This window comes from Equus asinus, chromosome 13, assembly GCF_041296235.1.
Source record: "Equus asinus isolate D_3611 breed Donkey chromosome 13, EquAss-T2T_v2, whole genome shotgun sequence".
In the NCBI taxonomy this organism is placed as follows: Eukaryota; Metazoa; Chordata; class Mammalia; order Perissodactyla; family Equidae; genus Equus; species Equus asinus.
Genome location: NC_091802.1, coordinates 44,237,040 through 44,261,710, shown reverse-complemented (window position 1 = coordinate 44,261,710; position 24,671 = coordinate 44,237,040). Strand labels below are relative to the sequence as shown.

The 24,671-nt window shown below is 54.8% G+C and overlaps 1 protein-coding gene across 1 annotated transcript in view; it reads right to left on the bottom strand.

The window, feature by feature from the left end:
• WNT3 (Wnt family member 3) overlaps positions 1-24,671 on the bottom strand; it is a 45,940-nt gene that overhangs the window by 19,263 nt on the left and 2,006 nt on the right. The window lies entirely within an intron of this gene.

Here is a 24,671-nt window from a genome sequence, read left to right as displayed (position 1 = left end):
TACATTGCCATGGGTGAAAAAAAGCCCCCACACCCCCCAAAAATGAAACTAAAGTAAGAAGCCATTCTCTCCCATTGGGCAGCAGCCCCTGAGGAAGGGCCACGGGCGCCGGGTGGGGGTGGGGTCTCCCCATCTTCCTCTCCATCCCTAAACTCTCCAGCGCAACTCACTGGTCCTACTGGCCAAGTGGCCACTTCCACATTCTGCAAGTGGCTTTGACAACTCCCCCCTGCCCCTCAACTTCTAGAGGTCACCTTTCAGGGCCAGGTGGGGCCCTCAGAGGAGGCAAATTAAATCCACCCGAGGCCTAGAGGGGCCACAGCTCTTGGCAAATTTGGGAGGAAGAGAAGAGAATTCATGGACACTCAAAGCCAAGGGGTCAGCAAGGACCAAGCTCCCAGTCAGAGGGAGGGGGCGAAGTGCGGCATCAGAGAGAGGAGGGGAGGGGAGGGGAGAGAAGGAAAGGGTGGGGAGGGCGGGGAGGGCCTTGGCTGGAATGTTACAGCTTCTGTTCTCCAAAGCAGCTCCCAGAGCGCCTGGCCTGCGGCTCCTGGCTGATCTGATAAGATGTGACAAGGCAGCCTGAAAAATGTTGAAACCTGTAAAATGTTTAAACCTGTTTTTTGTTGTGTTGTGAGCATGAGGGTTTTTTTTTTTCCCAATTTCATAGGAAAGTGAAGTTGATTGGAGTGGAGAAGGGGAGGGGGTGGGAAAAAGGGATTGTCCCCTTCAGCCAAATTGGGGGGTGGAGCGCAGAGCAGGACAATCAGACCTGGGGAGGAGGAAAGGAGGGTGAGAACTGGGAGGAAGAAGGGAGGGAGGGGGGGGAGAGGGAGGAAGGGGCAAAGCGAGGAGGGGGTTCCTGCAGCTCAGGCCTGTCAGCAGCTTCAGCTTGGGCTCTCCTTAGGGCGCTGTCCTCCCTCTGCATCCCGAGGGGACACAGTGAGCTATGGGTATCTGCCTTCAGGCAGGAACTGGCCCAGGAAGACTCACGGGGGCACGGAAGGGCCTGAGCCCAGGTGGGTGTCCAGAGAGAAGTGAAAGGGGGCCTGGCCTGGGGCCTCACCCCTCAGACCCCCAAAGGGTCTCCTGAGAGGCACCAAGACCACAGGTGGACAGATGTTTACAGGTGATCACGGGGGACAGCCCCCAAGGGCATGTGCTTTGCTGAGCAGTCAGAACTCACAGGTGAGCCCAGATCTCAATCGTTCGGTAGAGTCCTGCCCCTTCGGAGCCGGGAGCTGCCCTCCAGCCTCTGCCTTCGCACACAGAGGCCCCACAGGCCCTCTATTTCACTGACAGGTAACTGAGGCCCAAAGACGTTACATGACTGGCTTGGGGTCACAACATTCCTGTCCATCAGTTTCAAGCAATGCTCTTAAAGTTGTCTCCAAATGGGTCCAGTCTTCCCAACTTGAGAGATGCTGGGCATTCTAGAAACCACGGTGGGACCAGGTGTCTCTGGGGTGCTCACTGGGCACAAGGTAGATGCTGAATAAAAGCCTATTGAATAACAGTGTCTGCCTGAGAAGATTCTCCTGCCGGTTTCTCGTGTGTGTGTGTGTGTGTGTGTGTGTGTGGACATAAGATGCCTAGAAAGGCTTTAGAAATATTCTGTAAACAGCCACACACGTTAGTTATTCTGTTGCAGCATCGGCCGTAGAATGACCAAGCTGGCTGGGACAGTGTCCAGTCCAGTTCCTCGGAGGAGACAGAAGCCCAGAGAAGCTGCAGGGCTCGCCCAGGGCCCCCCGCTGGTTGAGGCGGCGCAGGGAGTACAGCCAGAACTCTGTCTCCCTTGCACCACTCAGCTCTTTCTCGAAGCCTCCTGTGCAAGGGCTGCGCTGCGTTCAGTACACATGTATCACGTCCCTCGCGCATATAAGACATTACCTCCACCCTCCTCAGAGGCCACCACCCTCGTTCAGGAGGGACTTTCCCACAGGTGACCACGGCCAGTGGCAGAGTGTGAGCAACCCCATGGGGTGGAAACCACAAGGAATGGACGCCCTGAGGGAAAAGGACAGAAAAGCCAAAGCAGACATCCTTGAAGGGTGCCCTCGAGCTGGGGGTCGGCTGGGACATCTCTTACTCCTGGAGCTCGGCCATCTGTTTCTTTGCCTCCCCCTCCACCAATCAGAATTCTAGTTTAAACTTTTCCTGAACCACTTGCATCTTGAGCTCACTTTAGCCTCATAACGCTTCTCCTTCCCAGCTCCTCCACCGTAAGTTGTGGAAGGCAGGGGTAGTCTCCATTTTGCAGGTGGGAAATGAGGGCCTTACAGGGTTAGGCTGCCTGTCCTGAGAAGCCAAGTCTGCTGGTCCCCAGGCCAGGATTTTGCCAGGTTCCCATGCTGCCTTCCCCTTCAAGCCCAGTTCTGGGAAAAGACAAGACGCAGCCTGCCCAGCCCACTTGTTCAATTTGGACTCCTATTCACCCATCAAGGTCTGGTTGAAAAACCCCCTCTTAATGTGTCCCATTTAAGTGCTCCCTCTGGGTATTTCCCAGCTCTTAAACATACCTCGGGGGAATTGTAAACATTCAGCTGAACTGTCTATTGACTGTTTCTTCACTAAAACTGAGTTTGTTGAGAGGAGGACTGATTTCACTCATTTTTGGATGCCGAGCAGAGGGCCCGGTTCTCCAATGGGCACAGAACGCCCGCTCCCCTCGCCAATCTGAGCGGCCCCACCTGATGGCCCCAGGCCCTCTCTCCTCACCCCTTCAGATCCTGTGGGCTGCCACAAGGATGAGCCAGGGGCAGGTGAGGCCCTGTTGGTTCTCTGGGCCTGACCACACGCCGCTGGCTCCGCTGTCTGGAAACCCTGTGTGTGACCCTCAGGAGGAAGCCCTGGGGGGATCCTGGGAGCAGAGCCGATTGGCTGGGAGTTCACTCTCCCGGTGGCCTCGTGGCCTCTGGGCGCTCCTCTGAAAGCCCCACTGGGTGTGTCTTTACACTAGGCCGGGCCGGTGCTGGGTGCTGGGAGCACAGAGAGGTGCGTGGGGCACCCCTGGTCTTGCAAGAACTCTCAGCTGAGCCTGAGAGGCGCCCCCAGGTAACCCATGCTCCTCCCCCACTGGGGCCCGGATGCCCACTCACCCCGCCTCACACCTGGACAGCACTGACCACCAGCCCTGCTGAGGGCTGGGGCCTCCAGGATCTCACCTACCTCGGCCGTCCCACCCACTCCCTTCAGAGGACCATGGACATGCATGTACCAGCTGGCTGCTAGCCAAGGATATAGGTCGTGGCGCTATGGTGCTCAGCCCACTTGGGGCAGTTTTGAAAAATACAGACATCTGGGCTCCAAGGCCAGCCCTGCTGAATCAGACTCTCTGGGGGGGAATTCAGGAACCTGGATCTTTAACAACCTCCCCCGGGTGTGCCCAGGGCACAGCGGGAGATGACGCTATACCAAGTCCTCAGCGTCCTCTGGGAAGTTCTCTGGCCGCAGAGGTTTAACCTGCATCTCCCTGAGCTTTCAGAAGTAACTCTCAGCCGTCAGAAAACATGAGGGACAGAGGAACAAAGCAAACGACACTATGAGGAAGCAGCCAGGCGAATTCAGAATGTGAGTTCTGACGGGACACAGGCTGCAGGCCTGAACTGTCCAAAAAGTACACGTCATTTTTAAAAAGTGTGAGTGCAGGTGTGTTGGGGGGAGGAGGGGGGGAGGGATGTTTTAGATTAAAATAAACAAGGGACATAACAATCAAATAATTGGAACCTAGTTTGAAAATCCTCACCATGAAGGCATTTTGAGGGTAATTGGGGAAATTGGAATCATTAGGAATCATTAATAATTTTAAGTGTGATAATGGTATGTGGTCATGGGGACCATCCTTGTGTTTTGGAGATGCACTGGTGGAGTCATGATGGTCATAACTGTGTTTGAAATGCTTCAGCAGAAAATAACAAAAGAAAACAAACTGTGTGCGTGTGTGTGTGTGTGTGTGTGTGTGTGTGTGTGTGTTGGAGAGGGGCGACAGAAGGGAGGGCAGGGGGGAGCAACTACTGGCAAAACGTTACAACAGTGGAACCCCGAGTTGTGCATGTGCGTGCTCCTGGTACTATTTTCGCTTTTTTCTGATTGACAATTTTCATAATAAAACTTTGAAGGAACAATAATAATAAAAACTCCAACCAACTCCTGGGGACCTCCGGACCCGATCCGCGCAGGGCTGGACCCGGGCCTTGCCGGCTGAGCGCGCCGCGGTGGCGGATCTGCGGACCCGCGGGGGGCGGCGCGAAGCTGCCAGCTCGGGGCTCGGGGCCGTCTGCTCCCGCCTCTCAAGGAGGGTATTTCCCCGCGTCCCCCGAGCGCTTCCTCGCGCCGCGTCCCCCACGGCGCTGAGAATGCGCAGGTGAAAACAGCCCTGCCCGGCACCTGGACTTCCCCTGCTCGGTTCAGGGAGGCTCCACGCAAGTTCAAAGTGGTGGCTGCCCCTACCTCCCGGCCCCGTTCCCCATCTGCAGGCGAGGCAGCCGGAGCGAGCCTCAACATCTTCCTCTGCGCCCCCCTAAATTCATCAGTCCCGGACTCCTGCCGCCAATTCCTCTGCGCGGTCGTTACCGTCACTCCCTCCGTCCTTTCTTCTCAAGGGGCTCGTTGCTACAGGCGCCTGCCTGGTTTTGCAGGCGTCCACTCGGCACCTAATAGGAGCTGTGTTCCGGGGCCCCCCCCCCCCGCAGACCCATGCAGGACCTCATTAAATGCTGCTGCACTCCGGAGGGAGGGGCTGGGGGGAGGGGGAATACGTCACTGGGTCTGAGACCTGGCTGCACGTCAGATGGCCCCGGTGGAGCTTCCAACTGCAGATGCCTGGGTGCCCCCCTCCTCTCTGTAGTCTCCTCCCTCCCTCCATCTTAAGAGGAGGCGTGGAGGTCCAGAAGCACCGACCCAGGTCACACACCAGACTCAGAACCTGCTCATGGTCACACGGGAGGGGGACACAGGGGGCCTGCCCAGCCCTCTGGCCTCCCTCCCCAGGGCCCCACTTCCTCTTGCTCCCAGCGCCTGTCCACCCTTTCCAACCACAGTTGTGTCCACTTCCTCTTGTGAAGCAGCCCTGCCTCATCTTCTCTCTCCTGGCCTCTTAACAACTCTCCATCTTTACAGCAATGGAAGCAACACTTTTTGATCCAGCAGCCCATCAGTCAAAAGTGTTTGGGCATGCCCCTCCATGTACACACACACAGGTCTGGATCACACACCAGCCAGCCAGCCACCGCGCTCACGTTTCATGTGTGTTACAAAACACACACTAACATACACTGGAAAAAGACGAGATAAAAAATATATTTCAAAAGAAATCGTTCCCTCCTAAGCCTAATGCATTATCAGCTGACCTCCTGCCAAAGCCTCAATCTGGAGTCCTCTGATGTCTCTGGCCTCATTTTCCCATCTGCCTCATTTCCAGCTTACCTTTCTGAGCCTTGCATGGGGTCTGTTCGTGAGTAAGGGGGCACTCTCCCTGCAGAGGTACAGGACCCCAACAAACGCTCTTGGGGTTCAAGGTAGCAAGACCTTCCTCCCGTGGTTCCACATCTTTCTCGGTTCTTGCACACAACTGCTTTTTTGGTTTTTTCTGTCTAGGACTTTGTGTTCCCCAATCATCTCTCACCGGAAATGCTTTCTCTCCACCAGCCTATGGTGGAGCCTCCTGTCCACTCACCTCCTCTGGATCTGTCCTCACTCCCACCCCCTCACCTCCACGCACCGCGACCAACACCCCGCCATCCCACCAGACCAGGGGCACCGCCACACGTGTGCTAGGGCCACAGGGAATTTCTGCTTTTTCAGTTCTGGGTTCCAGTCACAGTCATTACAAAAGTAGAAAGGAATTTCTTCTGGGGGAAACACACTTTGGACAGAAAATATAAAACCATACACACAGAGAGCAAACATTTAAATTAAAAAAGTTTTCATTACCAGTTTCTCTACAAATTGGATGTGTGTTCAACACAAGGGGCGAAATATCAAAGCAGATTAGCTCCAGTTCAGGTTCCCTCAGGAATCACCTGGCCTAAGACAGGGCCGGAGTCACCACAGACTGGAGGAGGTGCCCACAAAATGAGGTGATGGGGACACTCAGCTGTAAATGAATGACGAGGAACCTTTTACAGGCGCAGACGCAATGGTGAATAAGATAATGTGGGGTGTATTTATTTGGGTAGAGAGTAGTTAATAAGGCCATGAGGAAATAACTTACCAAACTCTACTGTAAGTAAGGTAGTGAGGGAACCAATTTACTAGAGCACTCACAATAGTTATTATTGTTAATAATGATAGCTAACTTTTACTGAGCCCTGACTAGTGCCAGGAGCCACATAAAGTCCTTTACATAGAATATATTATCTTTTAATTTGACAAAGAACTCTGCAAGGTTATTATTATTCCCATTTGACAGGTGACGATATGGGTTCAGAGAGGCTAAGTAACTTGTCTGGGGTCACACAGCTAGGAAATGGTGGTTCTGAGAAGACTAAGAAAGCGGTGAGGGGAGACGTTTCCTAGGACAAGGCTTGTCTGTGTGACGGTGGAGGCTAAAGGCGGACGGGGAGGAAATCCTCAGGTCCGTCCTGCTACCTCAGGCTGCTCTCTGGCTTATTCACAGCCCCGTAAATTCAAACGCTGGGGCCCCTGCCTATTGATCTTTTTTCTTTTGAATGTCATCATGGATCCTCCACACTTGAGGTTTATTCCTGTGTATCTCAGACAAGGCCAGACCCACGCTCAAGGCATCCCGGGGGAGGAGACCTCTATCTGAGGGCTGAGGGATTCGTGCGAGACAGGACTCTCCCGAGGGAGGTCAGGCAGATGACACCCGTTCCAGCACCTTCCAGTTTGCAAAGCATTTCCCACACAGCATTTCGGTTAATCCTCTCAACCGCCCTGAGAGGTAAATATTGTCTCTGTACAAATGAGGAAACTGAGGCTCAGACAGGGGACCATAAGCCGGTAAGTGGAGGTGGGGTTGACCCCCGTGTGTCTGACCCAAATCTGGTACTGCTGCTATTTTGCCGCTCTGTCTAGATCCCCCTCTGGTGGTAACCAGAGCATTCCAGCAGGATGCGCTCATTCAGCACCCACAGTGTGCTCTGCCCTGGGCTGGCGGCGACGGGTGAATAACAAAGTCAGTGTCACCGTCTGTAACCTGGGGGAGGGTATAACCTAACGGGCAGGCCACGTGCACAGGAGTAGAGGACGCGAGCAAGGAGACCAGCCAGCTTACAAGGCATCCTGGTGGAGTCGCGTGTGGAGTCCAAGTGAAGGAGCACAGAGAGCGGGGTGGGGGATGGGTTACCCACAGGGCCTCAGAGGGCTGCTCAGAGGTGGATCTTTATGGCTTGAGAGAAGAGGAAGAGGAACGCACTTCTGGGACATTGACGTGACTCAAAACACCAAAACCCAAGGAGCAAAGAGAGAAGAAGGGCACGGCCTGAGGGCCCAGCTGTCGGATGTTGATCCCAAAGGCAGTGAAGTGGGGCCGCTCGTGGGCCTGAGAGAGGCGAGGGCCTATGCAGGCCTGGCCCCTAGAAAGGAGCCTGTCAGAGCCGGAAAGAAGGCCGAGGGCCATCGGGCACGGAAGGAAGGCCCACAGGAGGTGGCAGGACCCACGTTCACACCCGCTGGCCCCGTATCACCAGTTTGGGGGTTCAGCTGGGATCCCTTGGCACTGAGGAGCCAAAGAACTCAGCCAATGGCCAGAAGGGGTCTTCCAAGTCTCACGGAACTCGGGTTCTGCCTTGTTCACGGAACACACTGTACCGCCACGGAGAGGACAGACATCGAAAATTCGACACCTAGCAGATTCTCACACTAGTCAAGCTTCTAAGAGACCAATTCGTCTACTGGTTCTTGGGAACTCCCTCCTCTCTCCAGGCCAGGAACCAGGCTGGGAAGATGGCAGTGCCCTTGTCTCTCTCACTCCCTCGGCCAGACGCACCGGCTCCTTCTGCTCACGGGGACCGTTGCATCATGACACCTGGTGGGAAATCTCACCAACTTACCTCACTTCTGTCCCTCTGAGCCGCCATTTTGGCCCTCGCGTCCTGGCCTCGGGTTCTGGGCAGCAGCTGCTCCCTGGCCTGGAATGATCCCGCAGCCTTCTCCACTCCGAGATGAACGGCCTCTGGCACATGCATCTTCCACCTCCTACGTTTGCGGCACCACTTCCAGCCCCTCTCCCCAGGCCCCACATCTCACTTCTGTTGCGAGGATGGTGCTAGAATAAAGCCCTGGCCAGTGCAGAGAGAAGAGGACAGTGGACCCGTGACTTCCGGCTTCTCTGTCTAAGTGAGGGAGAATGGGCTGAGGGGGCTGGCGGCCATGGGGATGGCAGTTCCGGCCTGCTCCCCTCCGAGGGCGGCCTGGCCCAGCCCTGAGGCCCCTTTACAACCATCCCAAATCCCGGGCTGCTAGCCCTCAGGTAGTTTTCTTTCAAGGGGACAACCTGCCTGGGTAAAGGTGACCCCAGGTGTCCTGCCTGCAGCCGTTCTGGGTACCCAGGGCCCAGCAAGGTGCTGTGGGCGGTGGCAGAGCTGAGTTCTAGGCTGTCCGCCTGCTCTGAGCATTGCTGACTCACGGGGGATTTTTCTACTGTGTGCTCCAAGTGAGTCCTGCCTCACATCCCTGTCTTCCTGGTCTCCCATGAAGGTGCCGGCAACCCTGAGGCCGCTCGAGTGGCTCCTTCTCACTCGCGTCTGCTCTTGCTCGCTCATGTGCGCACGTGCACACAATACCCGACCACGCAGCGTCGTGGATCCCCATCTCGTTAGGAAGGTTAGAGGATGAGAAAAGAAACCCGATCCAGTTCACAGTGGGGTATCCACAGAGGCAGAGGAGCTGCCCAGTTGCCCAGCGGTGAGCCCCGTCGCTTAGCACTGGCTGAACTGCTGACCTAAGTCCTGGTCCCATTGTACCACCCATGACCGCATCCCCGTGGGAGGACTCAGCTTCCTCATCAGAAAAATGTAAACATCACCTCCTTCAAAGAGGCTGGAGGGAGGCATCACCGAAACACCGTGTCCCAGATGGCGGCACAATAAATGGCGGTTGTTACCGTCAGAAGTGCGCGAACATGGGCCAGCGCCGTTCTGCACGCCAGGCCGTTTCATTTAATCCTCCCAACAACCTGTAAGGAAGGCACTATTTTCCTCACCCCCATTAGGATGGGGACTCTGAAGGGTGGCGATCAAGTGATTCCCTGAGGTTACCCGGGTAGTTAGGGCACGTGCAGGCTGGCTGCAGGGTCTGTAGGCTGGCCGCAGGGCTCTACCACCTCCTGGAAGGAGTCCGAGGAGAGACCGTCATTCAGTGGCCGGGGACTGAGCACCAGCTTGTGGGAACACAGAGAGGTGAGTGTGACCTGGTCCCCGCCCTGCAGGGGCTCCCAGCCTCACGGGGAGACAGACGCCTAGGAAGCAAATTACAGGAGGCCTCGGCGGGGAGTGACTCATTCTGCCAGGGGTGGCGGGGGCGGGCCTGTGGAAGCATCGTGGAGAGGGCTGCCACTGGCCAGATAGACCCGTGTCCCTGGGGTACAAAGACCAACGGGGCCTGGCTTCTGCCTGCCTCACAGGAGACGGGATTCAGCTGGATGACCGACGGATGGCTGGCGGCTTCATTCGTTCCTTCCTGCCTGCTTGCATGGTGCGTTCATTCAACTCAGGCCCCATTGGACGGCCTGCTCTGGACTGAACTAGTTCATAGGATGATTTTCAAAAGTCAGAGGAATCACAGCCTGATTGCTGAGAAGAATAAGCCCACAAAGACACACTGACATGAAAGGGGCAGGAGAATCTTCTAGATCACACTTTCCAAATGGGTAATAATTGTTACTTGGGGGAAAAGGCCTTGAGGTTAAATACTTTTGGAAAACAGATTAAACCAATGAAAACAAGGGTCATCCTTGCAGAGCCTCTCTGTGTGGCTAATATGCTAATGAGATGCTAATATGCTAATAAGCAGCCTAAACTTCAAGAAGCTGGAAGTAGCGGGGAGGGTGGCACTTCCCAAATTTATTTGACCCCAGAAGCCCTTCTCTGCAGCGTTAAGTCGGATTGGTGTGAAAAGTACAATTTCTGATGTCCTGCTCTGGCCCAAAAGGTGCAGAAGAGCTGGGAGAGAGCGAAGTGAGGCCGGGAAAATTCCCAGGAAGGGGGCAGCTCTGAGCTGGACTTGAATCCCGCGAAGACCATGGCCAGGTGGAGGAGTGAGGGGAAAGAGCTTTTCGGTTAGGGAAAGGGGTCCTAGGACCCCTTTATCTTTATAGTGGAGGCCCAAGTAAGTGGAGTTTTATCTCAGGGCAGGGAGGATGAACAGGGGCTGAGCCCTGAGGACAGAGTCCAGTGGGAGGTGGCGGCAGCAGCTGGTTTCTGCTATGTGCGGAGGAGCGCACACCCTTTCTTTCAGAAGGAAGGAGTCCCAGGGTTTGGATAAGGATTTGGGAGAAGGATTCACCTTCTGGTCTTCCCTAAAGTGGCACCTGAAAGACATTATTGCTGTAACTGAGGCAGGTGGCCCACAGGGACAGAAGGGCAAGCAGAGGGCCAGGAGGGAATCGTGCCCTCGGTCTGGTGGGGCTGACAGGATGGGGCTCCCGGAAGGCATGACATTATTTCTGGATAGTGCAGGGTGTTCACGGCCCATGAGGGTACATGTGAGGAGCAGAAAGGGAGAGAAAGTGGTGGAGGTGGAGAGGAGAGTGGGGAAGGGAAGTCTGGGATTCCATTAGCTCCTTTTCCCCCATCACCAAATGGCCGGTGGTGCCCTCTGGCCCTTAGGCCAACAATGTGAGGAGCTTGAGGGGCTGAAAGCTGAAGTCAGGGAGGATTTCCAGAGACACTTCAGAAAAGGGCCATATGTTCTTCCAAATGCATATTATATGTGTCGACATGGACCCTGGGTCCCAGCCCTGCCTCTGCTTCTCCCTGCTCTGAGATCTTCAAGCAGTCCCATCTCTGCAAATCAAGACCACAGATCACATTGTATAGCTGCCAGATCAACAAAAATAATGAAGTCACTCGATTCCAAGTGTCAGTGAAGACACAGAGCAAAGGTGAGGTGCAAACAGGCACAATCTCTTTGGAAACCAGTTTGGCGTCAACTTGCAAAGTGGACCCTTCGTGCATCCTGCAACCCAAAGTTCTCCTCCTGGGTAGGGACCCCCATGAGCTACTCTCCCTCATGTGCACCTCAAAACACACACGCATTGACAGGAGATGGAATAGACGAAACGTGGAATATTCAGATGACGGACTATTACACAGCTGTGAAAATGAAGGCATGCCTGTGATATGCAATAACATCGTCTGAAATGTGGAAACACAACACAGAGGGAAAAAAGCAAACGACAGAAGACCGCATACAGAGTAACACCATTCTATACTGCCTAAAAATAAGCAAAACAAAGAACATATTGTTTTGTATTCTTAGCTAGGAAAACTATTATTTTAAAGTAATGGGATAAATATGCAGAATTCAGGATGTGGTCATGTCTGGAGGGAGAGAGGGGGATGGGATGGGGAGGACCTTGATCACATTCTAGTTCTTCAAGGGTGTGGTGGGGCCCGAGTTTTCATCTTGTTATTATGTCCTATATATTATATGCTATGTTCTCTCTCTGTGTGTGTCAAGTATCACATAATAAAAAACAGTTTTTATCAGTTTGCAATCAAAAATACTTTTAAGAACAAAATGCATTATGTGGGCTCTCTGTGCCTCAGTGTCCTGATGTTCCTTCCTATGGCTTGGCAGGCCCCTCTCGCCTGAAGTTTGGAAGTGCATCGTGAGCACGGTCCCTTGGCCGGCCTGCATCTCACCCCGGCCTCCTGGTACCCTCAGCCGTACCTATTCTCTGTGCCCAGCAGGGCCCAAGTGGCCAGAGTCTAGGCCATTAATTAGGGCCATGTTAAACCTACACAGACCAGTCCTTGGAACCCCAGTAAAAACCCTGGCAGCCACCGTGTGTGACCTACCATTCCCTTCCTGTGGCCGCACAAGTATTTTGGATGAACAGGACACCAGGATGCAAGGTCAGGCCAGAGTCCAAGTCACCTTGGGTCCACTGAGTCACAGACTTCTGCCACATGCCCCTCACCCTCTTTCTTCAAACAGGTTAACTAGTTGGGAGAAACCAACATAAAGCATACGGCTTTCCCTGAGTGTGGCCTTTTCCGTTTTGAAAGGAATTCAGATCTTTCTGTTCCAAAGAAGCCTGGCCTGGGACAGAATATTTTCATAATCCTTGCTATGTTGGAATGACCTTCAGAACATCCTTAATTCGTTCAATATTTAGTCACCTTTAACTCAGTTCCTGTGTATTATTTCATTTCATCCTCATAACTGCCCTGAGATTGGAACTTTTCCCCCTGTTTTCCAGATGAACAAATTGAGATTCAGAGATTTTTAAGAAACTACCCAAAGTTCCTGAGCTATGAAGTAGCACATCTGAGATTCACACCATGGCCAGTTTGACTCCTCTTTCTGGAACACCAGGCTGCCTTCCAGCACAGACAGAAGCTAGAAGCTCAGAGTCAGACTCAGGAATCACAGCGAGGGACAACCCTGCCCTGGAGAGTGGGGACCCGCTGAGCCCGCACGTGGACTTGCTCAGGAGGAGCTGGCTTCACTGGCCAGCCAAGGGAATTAGCAATTGCACTGCATGTTTCAGAGGGTGTGTGAGGCTCACTAGGGATGCACAGACACAAAGCAGAATCCTGCCCTGGAGGCACTGACCCTCGAGTTGGGAAGACAAGTCGGATGCACGTGAAGAGGTAACTAGTGACAAGTGCCAGCAGCTCTTCTGGGGAGGGCCTCACGGAGGCTATGGGAATTAGCCAGGGCTGGAAGACTGAGCCTCAGACTGACAGGTGACTCTCAACAGCATCCCTTCATCCCACGACTCGTCTTAGAGGACCCACTTGTGCCCTGTGCTATGCCTGGCTATGTGGGTGCAAAGAAAATTGAGACCTGGTCCTGCCCTTGGGGGGCTCACTGTCTAGTCAATGAAGCAGACATGCCTGGCAGGGGCTGAGCTGGGCTGGGCGCCGAGGGAAGGCTGCACAGAGGAAACGGTGCCTGAATTGTGCTTTGAAAAATGAACTCGAGTTCACAGAAGTCATTCCACGGGAAGGCAAGGGGAGTGGAGATGGGAGAGTGTATAAGAACAGCACAAACAGGAAAACGAGATAAGGGCAAAAGGTGTGGCCATCAGACCCCAGACTGAGTCTCACGTGTGTTATATCCTCGACTCCTCACAGTAGCCCTCATTTTACAGAGAGAAAACTGAGGCTCAGAGAGGTTCGGGTCACCCAGATATGAAAGGCAGAACCGTCTAGAGCCCAGGACTCCTGCCCCTCAGCCCACGCTCCTACCCACGCAGGTGAAAGTAGGTCACAGGGCGAGGATGCGGGCGTGGGAGATGAGCTGGGGTGGAGAGTTAGGAAGGGGCTAGATCGTGCTGGAGGAGCTCGTGGGCCGGGCGGAGCGTGCAGCAACGGTCAGACCTGCTAGCGAATGCTCTTCTGACCGGGCCATTGAAACGTGACAAAGCCGACCAAATGTGAAGGAAGATGCTTTGAGGCTGAGAATGTTGGTAAGACGAGGTCCCAGTTTAATGAAAAGGGACTTGAAGGTAAGAGGTGACCACAGACTGCGAGAGAGCTAGAAGTGTTGCCGAGGCAGAAGGAAGTCAGCCTGCGGAGGGAGGAAGGGAAGATGAGGCGAAGATGGAGATAGCACGCCTTCTTCAGATCCTGCGCTGGTCAGACCCTGGGGGCCCCATTGCCTGTCCAAGTGCCCTGGCCTGGCTGGAACATTCTCCGGCCTGGGGTGAGAGAAAATGAGCCTCATCCACCACAGGCCCAACATTTAAAAGTTTCACATCAGGTTAACAAACTGTTAAGTAAAATATATTCTGTCCACCTCAGAGCTGTACACTTAACAATTGATGTTCTTTCCTGTATGTATACTTCAGTAATATGTAAAAAAAAAAAAAATCCGTCATCTTATCTTGGTGAAATACCTTATTCCCCACCCAGAAGGCTAGGTTCTCCGTGGAGCTCTGCTAGAACAGTGCCCGGGGAGAGCCAGCCCCGGCCTGCAGGCTGCTCATCCCCGCTCCGTCCCACACTGGACACCCCACCGGAACCCCCAAGCTCCATCCACAGCCCCTGCAAATGACCTCCCCTTGACCATCTCCTGGCCTTGGGGCCGCCACACCAGCCGCATGGCCTGCCCTGATGGGATGACCCCAGGCAGAAGTCTGCACAGCCCGAAGTAAACTCACTGGGGCAGGATGCTTCAGGCGCCTGAGTACCTGGAGCACAGCTGAGAGTGGGGGTTGTGGGTACGACCACTTGGACCCCAGACTCCTTGCCCTGCAGGGAGGGGAACAGCCTTAAGACACCAGCGTGGAGCCCTCTAAATGGAAGGGCCTAGCAGGACCCCTTTGCCCTGTCTAAAGGCAGTTCTGTGGGCCACAGCATTTGCAAAAACATAGAGAGAAGCTGGAGAGAGATCCGAAGAGCAAGAACAAGGTGGTTAAAGGTGTGCAGGAGACTGAGTCATCTGGGAGGGAAGACTCAGTGAGAAACACACCCTGGTCCTTGAGTGCAAGCTGAAAATCTCCAGTGATGCTCACATCCAGGAGACCAAACAAGAGAATCTGGGCTGGGACTAAGTCAGGAAAGACTGCAGTCAGACCCAAGGAGGAACTTCCTGGCTGTCAGGATGTGGTGTCACTGAAATGGCTGTGAAGCCTGGTGGGAGCTCTGGGGTTCGCCAGCTGTGGATCCTTGGCCAATGAAGTGACTTTCTTGGGGCCTCAGTTTCCTCACCTGTATAATGGGGATAACAAGAGCATCTGCCTCCTGAGGCCATTGGGAGGATGAGTTAATGTGTGTGCTGTGTTTCCTCAGTGAGCCTGTGAGCCTTGATTTTCACGGATAAAATGAGGATGAAGATGCCAATCTCATGGGGTTCTTTAGGCTTCAAGGACAGTGCCGAGGTTACAGACTCCATCCTTACTGAGAGCTGAGGAAGGCTCCAGAATCTTTCCTGCAGAAGCTTCAGTCAAGATGGAGGACCACCTGGCTTGTGCTTAGGCTGAAGTCTCTTCCCTGAAGTCAAGGGGCTGAGGGGGGTGGTCTCCAGAGGTGCTGCCCACGGGAGAAGCAGAGAGAAGGTGAGAAGCTCCTCAGAGCTGAGAGGGTGCCTTGCCAGCAGATGGGTGAGGTCAGCCTGGCCTCCCTCCCTGAGGCTTCATCCCACGGATGGGGGCTTGGCACCTCCCCAGCCAAGCCAGTGTCCCTCTAGGGTTTTGCTAATGGGAAGGGCCTGGCTGGCAGTGAGGGACCCGGGCACTCATCCTGTGTGACTTTGGCCGGGCCTCCCTCTGGTCTACCTCCCACCTGTGCCCTGCAGTGACAGCAGTTCTCAGGAGGGCTTCTGGGGGGCGGGAGCAGCCCAGCTGGAGAGCCAGGGTGGATGCTCCCAGGGCACTCTGTCACCCGTAGCATGGCAGCAGCAGCGCTGGCGGGCCTCCACGGAAAGGGCAGGTTAGGGGAACCAGATGTGACGGGAGCCAGGGAAAGAGGAAAGGACAACGCTTGACCAGAAGCAAGAGAGCTTCCCAAGGGGAAGATTATGTGCCGGCTTCAAGTTTAGAATGAAGCAGATCATGGAGAATAGAAAGACGGTGACTTCTCCAGAGACAAGGCTTTTGTAGACCTGTGGGCAAAGGCTGACGATACAGAAGCAGAAAGAGACCATTTGGAACGGTCACAACCCAAACTATCCAGTCAGGGCCAACTCCCAATGCCGCAAGGTTCATTTTTGTTTTTAACTTATGTCTGCCTTGCCTCCTTCCAGAAAGATTTTGAAGCGGCTGACAGCAAATGTTCATTCAAAGACAACAAGTATTTATTGAACATCTGCCCTGCACTTGCCGGGCACAGAGGACACAGCAGTGTGCAAGGCAGTGCCTGCCCTCAGGCAGCTTGTAACACAAACACCTGGGATTCAAGAGGAAAATAAAAAGAGAAAATCAGGACCAAGGCGAAGGAGAAGATAAATACGCCAAGTCAAGGGCCACACAGGTGCAAGGACTGAGCTTTGAGTTTCATTCTCGGTTTCCTAACAGCCAGGGTATAAAAGGAAACGTACTTTATCTGAAAGGTTAAATCATGTTAGTTTCCCTGAGAAAAATAAAGTTGAACATTAAATTGTAAAGGTCAGGTGAAAAATCAGCTATATCAGAGATGCTAACACAAGAGTTGGTTTGGGCAGGAAAGAGGATTCTCTCCGATTGTTTTCTGATATGTGGGGGATGGAGATTGGGTGGAAAGGAGCAAAAATAAACTGAGCAGAATGATAAAGCTTACAGCTGGAAGTCGTGGAAGTCATTTACTCCACCTCCTTCTGTTTCCCAGTTGAGAACACGGAGGGCCAGGAAGCAGGGATTTGCCCAAGGCCACCCCCCCCCCCCCCAGTAAAACAGTCACACCGGTAGGGCCACGACTACCAACAACATCCAATCCCAGCTTGAGGACATGTGGAAAGTGCCAGTGACTTGCACAGAGCCCCAAATAAGAGACCTCTTAGAGGTTCAGAAATAGTATCAAGAAACCCAAAGCAGCAGTTTTGAAGTTGAAGGTCAAATGTAATCTTGCCTCAAAGCCATCCTTTGGGAACAAGAAGATGAATAAGTAAATTCTTGCCTTAAATAAGAAGTCCACTTCTGAGGCTGAAAGGAGGTAGAAGGAAAAAGCTTTGGGCCCAAGAGCACATGGGTTCAGAGTCCAGGCTGCGTGACCAGAGTCCTCATCTCTAGAGCAGGGAGAGTTGGGTTCCAGATCATGACGTGGGTGTAGGAACCAGCACGTAGACACCGTCCACAAACACTCTGACCTCTTCCTGGGTGGAGAAACAAGTCCTGCCAAATGGGATTTTAAAGGTAAAGACTCGGACGTCTAAGCATAGTGTGAGCTGGTGAACACAGGGGCAGAAACAGGCCACAATAGGAAACATTTGCAAGTGGAGCCAGGATGGAAAAAATAACCCCGGGGGAACTGGGACTGTGCAGACAAGGCTCACCTCAGCTTCCGGGACAGCAGCCTGCTCAGGTCAGGGGTCTCATCCTCCTGAGCCCCTCCACAGAGCAGGGCTGTTAGCCACGGGGTCTGAGCCAAGCCAGGCCTGAGCGGAGCAATGGGAACCAGGTCCGGCTGCCTTTCAAAGTTAGCAGAAGCAGTGTGCTCCGAGCCTCGGGTCACCCTGGGGATGAGGTTTTGTTCATTCTGCTCATTCAGTCTGCTCATGACACTGTCATGATTCACGTGTGCAACTGGCACTCTTAGAGACCTCTTTTGTCCGCGTGCCTTTACAGAGTGCATTAATGCACACAGAGTTGTGTTTTTGATTACTGACCCCTACCATACGCTGGGCACTGGGCGAGGGCGGCCCCAGGTGACTCAAACACAGGTTCTCCCTTGAGGGGGGCATCTGTAGTCTAGTAGAGGAAAATGAGACACCCAAAGCCCCTGGTGGGCAGTGGGGACATATGGCATGTCTGCCCGTGGGGGAGAAGAGGAAGGAGTGATGATATGTTCCCTAATCAGGGGGTAGTGGTGCGGGAATCCAGGAGGGCTTCTGAAAAGAAGCGGGTTTTGATCTGGGTCTTGAAGGCAAAGTGGAATTTCAGCAGTTGAGTGTGGGGAGGGGAGAGAGCAGGTAGCCAAGTATGTCCATGAACAGGCTCAGAGGGATCTTGGGGGGCTCCCGGGAGGTTATGAAAGGTACCACTGACAGGTGGGTAGAGGCCAATCCTAGGGAGCCTTGGTGCCAGACAAGTGGGGAGCCACAGGAGGTTCTGGAGAGACACCCTCAGAAACCAGGTTAGGAAGATGCGTGGTGAGGAGCTGGCAGGAGGCAGGATGCTGGTTCCCTCCTGCAGCCACAGCCCCTATTTGCATTCCTAATTGGCCCTGAGAGGAGAGATTGGTTTTCCTCGCTGGCCCAGCTGGCTCTGGCAGATAAGTGGGACTCTATGCCCAGGGGCAGGTTTCGCAGAACGCCCTCCCAACAGACCTGGGCGCTCAGTCTGTTGCTCCCATCCCCCTCACCACCCCAAAACACACACATACACACACTAGGTCCTCCCTGTGTTTCCAGCCTAGCTTGAGGGAATGGTCTCCCAGTTGGCCAGTCCTTATCCAGGTGATTAGGATTTCCTGATGACCACAGGCCTCACAAGAGCCCTTCCAGCTCCCTCACTCCTCCTCACTCTGCCCCCCTCTCCCACCACCTGTGTCCCTGCCTAAAAATCCTCCTCGGCGTCTGGCTGAGCCCAGGGCAGGCCTGTGATCTCTGCATCAGGTTGGGGTTGGGGGGGCTCCCAAGCCTCAGGCCATGAACCATGAGTCTGGGCAAGCCCTGGGGCCACCTGGCCTCAAACGCCTTGCCCCCTCCCTTGGGCAAACCCTGCTGAGCCTCAGGACCCCGGGCCATGGGGGGGGCATGGGGCTCCCCCAAGTCGCTGAGAACTCCCCTGTCTGGCGCCTTTCCTTCCTCCTCTGCTGGAAATACCAACTCCTCCAGCTCAGAGGCTCAGAGTCCTGCTGGGTCCATTCTGAGTGCCTCTATCCAGACGCGGGCTCTTACTCCTCTTTCCTGGTAGGACCAGCACTGATAACTTCTCTGGAAAGACCTTGATGCTTCTAATCGGGCTTTCATAAAGATTATTCCTTCTGAAGTTCTTAATAGCCCTGCAGGTAGGCAGGGCAAGTGGTTGTGTTATTATTATTGCTCATTTTGCAGATGAGAAAACCGAGTATGGAGGAGGTTAGAGACACATCCAGGATCTCACAGCTGTTTGAGTGTGAAATTTTGTGCTCACTTCCCACCCTGCCCTGAGGTCAGCTCTCAGTGACCCTCCTCCCAGACACAGATTGTTCAAACCGCTGGGTGACCAGAATCCGGATTGAGATGGCAGAGCTGGAAGCCTAAGGCCAGCAGCTTGCCCAACTCCCCCATTTATTGAGGCCCAGAACAATGAAGGGACTTGCTTAATGTCACACTACACTAGTGGCAGAGCCAGGTCTCAGGTCCCCTAACTCCCTGCCCAGAAACCTCCCACCACCGCATGCTGCCCCCTCTTGCCTCCGAGCATACTTCTGCATCTCCGTCCTTCCCCTAGATGTATGGGTGTGCCTGACATTTCTGGAATTTACTCCACACACATAATGAGGCCATTTTGAGAAGGCCTGCCTCAGGGGGAACCAGAGCGCTGTCTAGTGTCCCCATCCTGACCCCTGCCAACTCCTCCCGCCGTACACGCTGAGCTGCAAACAGATGAAGGGGTTCTATTGGCTGGGCTACCCTGCCCCCTGGCCCCGACACACCTTTCTGGCCTCAAGAATTGGAGGCGGAGTTTTGGGGTTTCAAAGCTGCGATGGAGGCTGCATGGGAACTGAGACGCAGTAGAGGGACGGCAGGCTGGTGCCACTTGGGTCAGCGTTCATGGAGGGAATCCAGGTGTCACCGCATCAACTGAACAGAATGGAGCCTGCCTGTCAACGGCGCGGGAGGGACTGTAGCTTTGGCAGTGGAATTGTGGTGACCCCCCGAGACAGTAGTTTAACTCGAGGACAGAAAAATTTCTCTCCCTCCGATACAAGGATGCCCCTGCCCAGAGAACCCTCTGGATGGAAGGCCACCCTTGTGCCCACACACCACAGGAAGCCTAACACTGGAGAACTTCCGAGCCCAGAGCCTGGGCCCCAGCCCCCAGCCCCCGGCCACTGAGAACTGAACAACAGAAAAGGAGCATGCTTGAAGGAAGGACCCAGAAGCAGCAGTAGGATGATATGGCACTAGAGGGAAAGTGTGGGGTACCACCCTCAGGAAGCTTCTAGAAACCCTCTGCCCAGGTGGGTTAGCTATTCACCTGTCCAGGAGCAGGGAGGAAACCAAGTGATCTTTCCCAGGTCATCCTGTTTCCCAGCCCCCTCTGCTTCCCGGACTCTCCTTGAAGAGTGCTGGAGACGGGCCTCTGGCCTCTCCTCTTTCCTCCACCTCCTTTCCTCCGCCTCCTTTCCTCCAGAAGCCCTTCCTGCTCTCCGGGCCCAGCTCCGAGTGAGAAGAGGGACGTCCCTCTCTGGCCACGGGAGAAAGAGGGACCCTGATTGGAATTGGGGCAGCGACAGGGACAAGGCCTGGAGGAGGGGGGGTAGAAGTCGATCCTCGGCTGCCGCCCCACTCATCCCTCTGCCCCCCAAAGAATGTAATTAAGCAGCAGGCCTCTGCCAGGAGCCAAGCTTTCTGCCTTCCGTCTATAAATCACCTTCTGAATCATCTCTCAGCTCCTGGAGGAGCAACTTCTGCTCGGGCTGCTCCAGGCGGCCCCCGGGCCACTCCCCCCCAGAGCCTGGCTCCCCCACCCCTCCTCCGCTGGCCCAGCCCGAGGTGGCTCCAGGTCCCAGCTGGAAATGGCAGTGGCTGCAAGAGTCATGCAAACTGTGGGGTGGGAGGAGGGTTAAGGGAGACTCCAGTGCCCTCTCTACCCTCCCCTCCCCTTCCTGGGCAGGCAAAGAGCTAAGCTGAGGTTAGCCTGGCCTAGCTCCCTCAAGTTAAGAAAAAAGCTACAGGCTCATGGTCACTAGTGCCAAGTATGGTGGGGCAAGCTGGCTCTGAAGATAAGGAGAAAACAGAGCGGAGTGGGGCCAATCTGGGCGGGCTCCTTGAAAGAGGCAGGCTTAGAACCAGGACTTAAAGGAGTCAAAGTAGCTTGCAGACAGGGGGTGCAAATACATTTATATAGTACTTCCTGTACACCAGGTATTATTCTAAGAGCTATACATGTATTCACTCATTTAATCTTCACAACCCTAGGAGGTAAAAGCAGTCACTATTCTCATTTTACAGGTGGGGAAACTGAGGCTCGGAGAAGTCAACTTGCCCTAGGTCACCCAGGTAGTGCTTGAAAAAGCCAGATGTGAAAGTTAGCCCCTGGCTCCAGAGGACCATGAGTACTGGGGGGAGTGAGGTTTAGAGGTGCGGGCAGGCTGGCTTGGCAGTAGTGGAGCAGCCAGCTTGGGGAGTGAGGTCAGACGGGGCTGCAGAAGGAAAGGGCTGGGCCGCCTGGAGCCCTGTGCTTCACAGCCGTGAATCCCGCTCCCAGCCCTGTGGACCCTGAGAGCAGCAGGGACCCCGCAGGGTGGTCAGGGAAAAGGAAGCCCAGGGGGAAGCAGGGACTTGAAGCACAGAGAAGGACAGGGACTCATCCTGGGTCACACAGCCAGGCGGTGGTAAACTCAGCACTCAGACACGGGGCTGCACTCAGCTCTGACCACGTCCTGGCAGGCGTGATAACACGAATGCAGAGCTGTAACATCAAGGGAGGCATACTGCCTCCTCCAATTAGAGGAGGGTAGAGAAGGTCTTTCCCTCCTTGGTGACTTTAGAATGATTCTGTGGCTCAGAGGAAGGGGGATCGAAAAGAAGACAGGTCCTCCTCAACCTCTGGGCTCACCGCATCCTGAGGCCAGAAACTCTTCCTTTCCCCACTCTCCCTGGAAGGCTGTTAGCCGCATCCCCCTCTGAGAAGAGTCACCTCACCCGCCCCAGCCCCAGGCTCCTTGCCTCCTGCCCAGACCAAGAAGAGACCTTTCCGAAGTTCGGAGAAACCCCAGGGTCATAGCTCCCTCCTCCACCGTGTGTTCTTATTCCCGTCCTCAATGCCACACCTGCCCAGCACCATTCTGGTTTGTGAGCAGCAGGTTCTGTAGGGAGCAGGAGGGCGGAGCCTTGCTTGGCTCCGTCTACTCTTTGGGGATTTCCACCTAGAGCCCTCTCTGTCTTCTTCAGTGACTGTGCGTGCACCCGAATGCCAGAGTGTGGGCGCTGGTAGGGTCTGGCTGGGTTGGCCACAGAGAGTGCTGCAGGGAGGGAGGAGAGAAGGTGCCCGCTAAAGGACTCGGCACCACAGTCCAGCTCCTGCCTCTTCTGACCTCCTCGATAAGGTCTTCCCACTGGGCAGACATCCCGGACCCGAGGCCCTCAGGATCCCTGGGGTTGGGGGGGGATGCTCAGGGCCAGACTCCACCCATCACTCACATCTTGGCCCAGAGCTGTTGACAAAATGCTCTGAGATTCTGGGACAACTTTCCCCACAGCTGCCCCTTGCCCCATGCCTTCCCCACACACGTTAAGGCAGGTTCTTCCAAGAACATAACTCAGCTCCAGGCTCCTGGTATTATTGTATTCTTTGACCTGTTTGGGGTTTTTTTCTTTTTTTTTTTTTAAGCAAAATGTGTTCCCATTAGAAGAATACACATAGATAGCCACCAGTTTTGCTCCCTTTGGACACCAAGCTCTGCCCACAGCTAGGGTGGGGTGAGCAGGAAGGCTGTTAACTCACTTCCAAGAGACCTGGATTAATTTGCCCGCCACATCCCCCCAGGGAAAGGCCTGCCCTAGAAGGGAGACCACCCGGTGAAAGCCTGGCCATCCGATCTGGTATCTGCCCATCTGTCTGTCTGTCTGTCTGTCTGTGGGATCAACAGCCTCCAGCCAGCTCAGCTCCTCGCCAGCCCCAGCCCCAGCCAGCTGTAATTCCTGCCTGTTACAAGTGTTAACACCTGGCCCGGGGCCTTCCTCCCCCGCAGTCTCCAGGTGCCTCCCTGGGCCCAGCCCACTGACCCCCACGGGGTTTGACTGAACATGTTCACAAGCCTCTGAAAGGCGGCAGTGGGTGGGGGAGGCAGTGGGACATCTGACAGATGGAGAAACTGAGGCAGGGCTTAGGGCAGGCGCTCGAGTTGGGGAATGGGTCCCAGGATGGTGAAAAGAGAACTCAGATGTCTTATTTCCCCATTCACTGCCCTTGACTTTGGCAGAACATTTTCCCCCAAGCTGTGAGGCAGGGCAGCGGGTGATCCCTGCGTGGAAGGTGAGGAAACAGAGGCCCAGATGGGTGGTTCACGCAGAGGCGGGGCACGGGCCCCTTCCATTGGGGCCTCTGCCTCTGGAATGCAGCACGCACTAGGCTGGGCCCTAATAAGATAGCTCGTTTCTCCCTCACGAAGGAGAAGAAAGACAAGTTCCTCCACCAGGCGCTAACCGGGACTGACAAGAAGAATTATAGAACTTGGGCTGCTGCGGCAGCTTCCTGCCCCAGCTCCACCGCGGCCTGCTGCGAGGCCCTGCCGCGCGCGAGGCCCTGCAGCGCATCTCTTCCTTCCGTGAGCCTGTCTGACGCCCTTATGCTCTCGTCTACCTTCTCTCAGGGCTGGGGCCTGAGCCGTGCAGGCTGCTGGGGGCTGGGGGGCCTTCCTCGAGAGATGACACGGACAGAAATCCTAGCTAAACGATTTCCCCTGTAAATCCCTCCGGGGGAATGTGTTAGCTGGGTGGGCCAAAGAGGGCAGGACGTGATGGGCTCAGACGCTAAAAAGGACTGGAATCTGACTGCCCCAGGGGCAGAGTGGGGACAGGAATCTGAGGCTCTCACTCTACTGTCCCTGTCCCTGTCCCAGCCCTGGCTGGCTCTGAGAAGGTGACTCACCCTCCACTCCAGCTCTGAGACCAAAGGCAAACAGCCTCAGAGAGGAGGGCTGCTGACCAGTCCTCAGGCACACAGAACGAGCTTGTGGCAAAGAAGGCTCTGCACCCCGCCCCCCACACATTACTCAGCCCCGCATCCCAGGTCACCTGTGCCCCTGGTAGCTTCCTTGTTAGACTCTTGTCTCCTGCTGGACCATCCCTCCAGGACCACGGATGCCCACCAAGCACCCAAACTTGGGGTGTCATTCACACCCATGGATCATATGTCTGCAAACATATCTACAGCTACGGGCCCAACCATGGTCTCTGGCACTTGAGGATGGGGTCTCAGGCAGACACAGACACAGCCCTCACACTCACACCTAGCAGCACAATCAGGTCATGGCCGTGAGCACTGACATCCATGCACAAAGGCATCCGTGGGGCTTTCCCCTAACACTGTCATGAAGGCATGTGCACGCACGCACGCACACACACACGCAACAATCACATGCCCAGTCATGAACAGTCATGCGGTGTCACAAGCAGACACAGGTGCTGACCTTTACACGGGCATGGATACTTCTAGACTTTCTCTGTCTCACACACACATACATGCACATCATAGAGTCAGCCACTTGCTGACACTTGTATGCAGACACAGCACACCCTGTCACGGGCCACAGACCCCCCAGGCACATCTTGCACGAGTTCACATCCATGGTTGCCCAGTTCCAGACACAGACACTCCTACACAGAGACATACTAGTGTATAGTTGCCACCTCTTCGGGGCAGAGACCTACAACACACACACACTCAGGTCTCTCCTCTGCTAAAACAAAGCAGCATCCCTGTCCCCCAGAACCCTAAACAAGCCATGTGTCCAATGTTACATTAGGACGAATATCCTGGCTTCCCAGGTTTTTCCAACATCTTCCAATTGAGTGGTCCCTAGCTAGATGCTCCCCGGGGCACCAGTACACGCCGGACCCCACCAGCACCCCCCGCCGCCAGCACCCCTCGCCGCCAGCACTGCCCTGGGAAGTGCCCTCCTCCACTTCACAGCACAGGGGAACCTAGTCTCTCTTCCCCCATCCCTGCAGCCTGTGGGTCTCCAAGC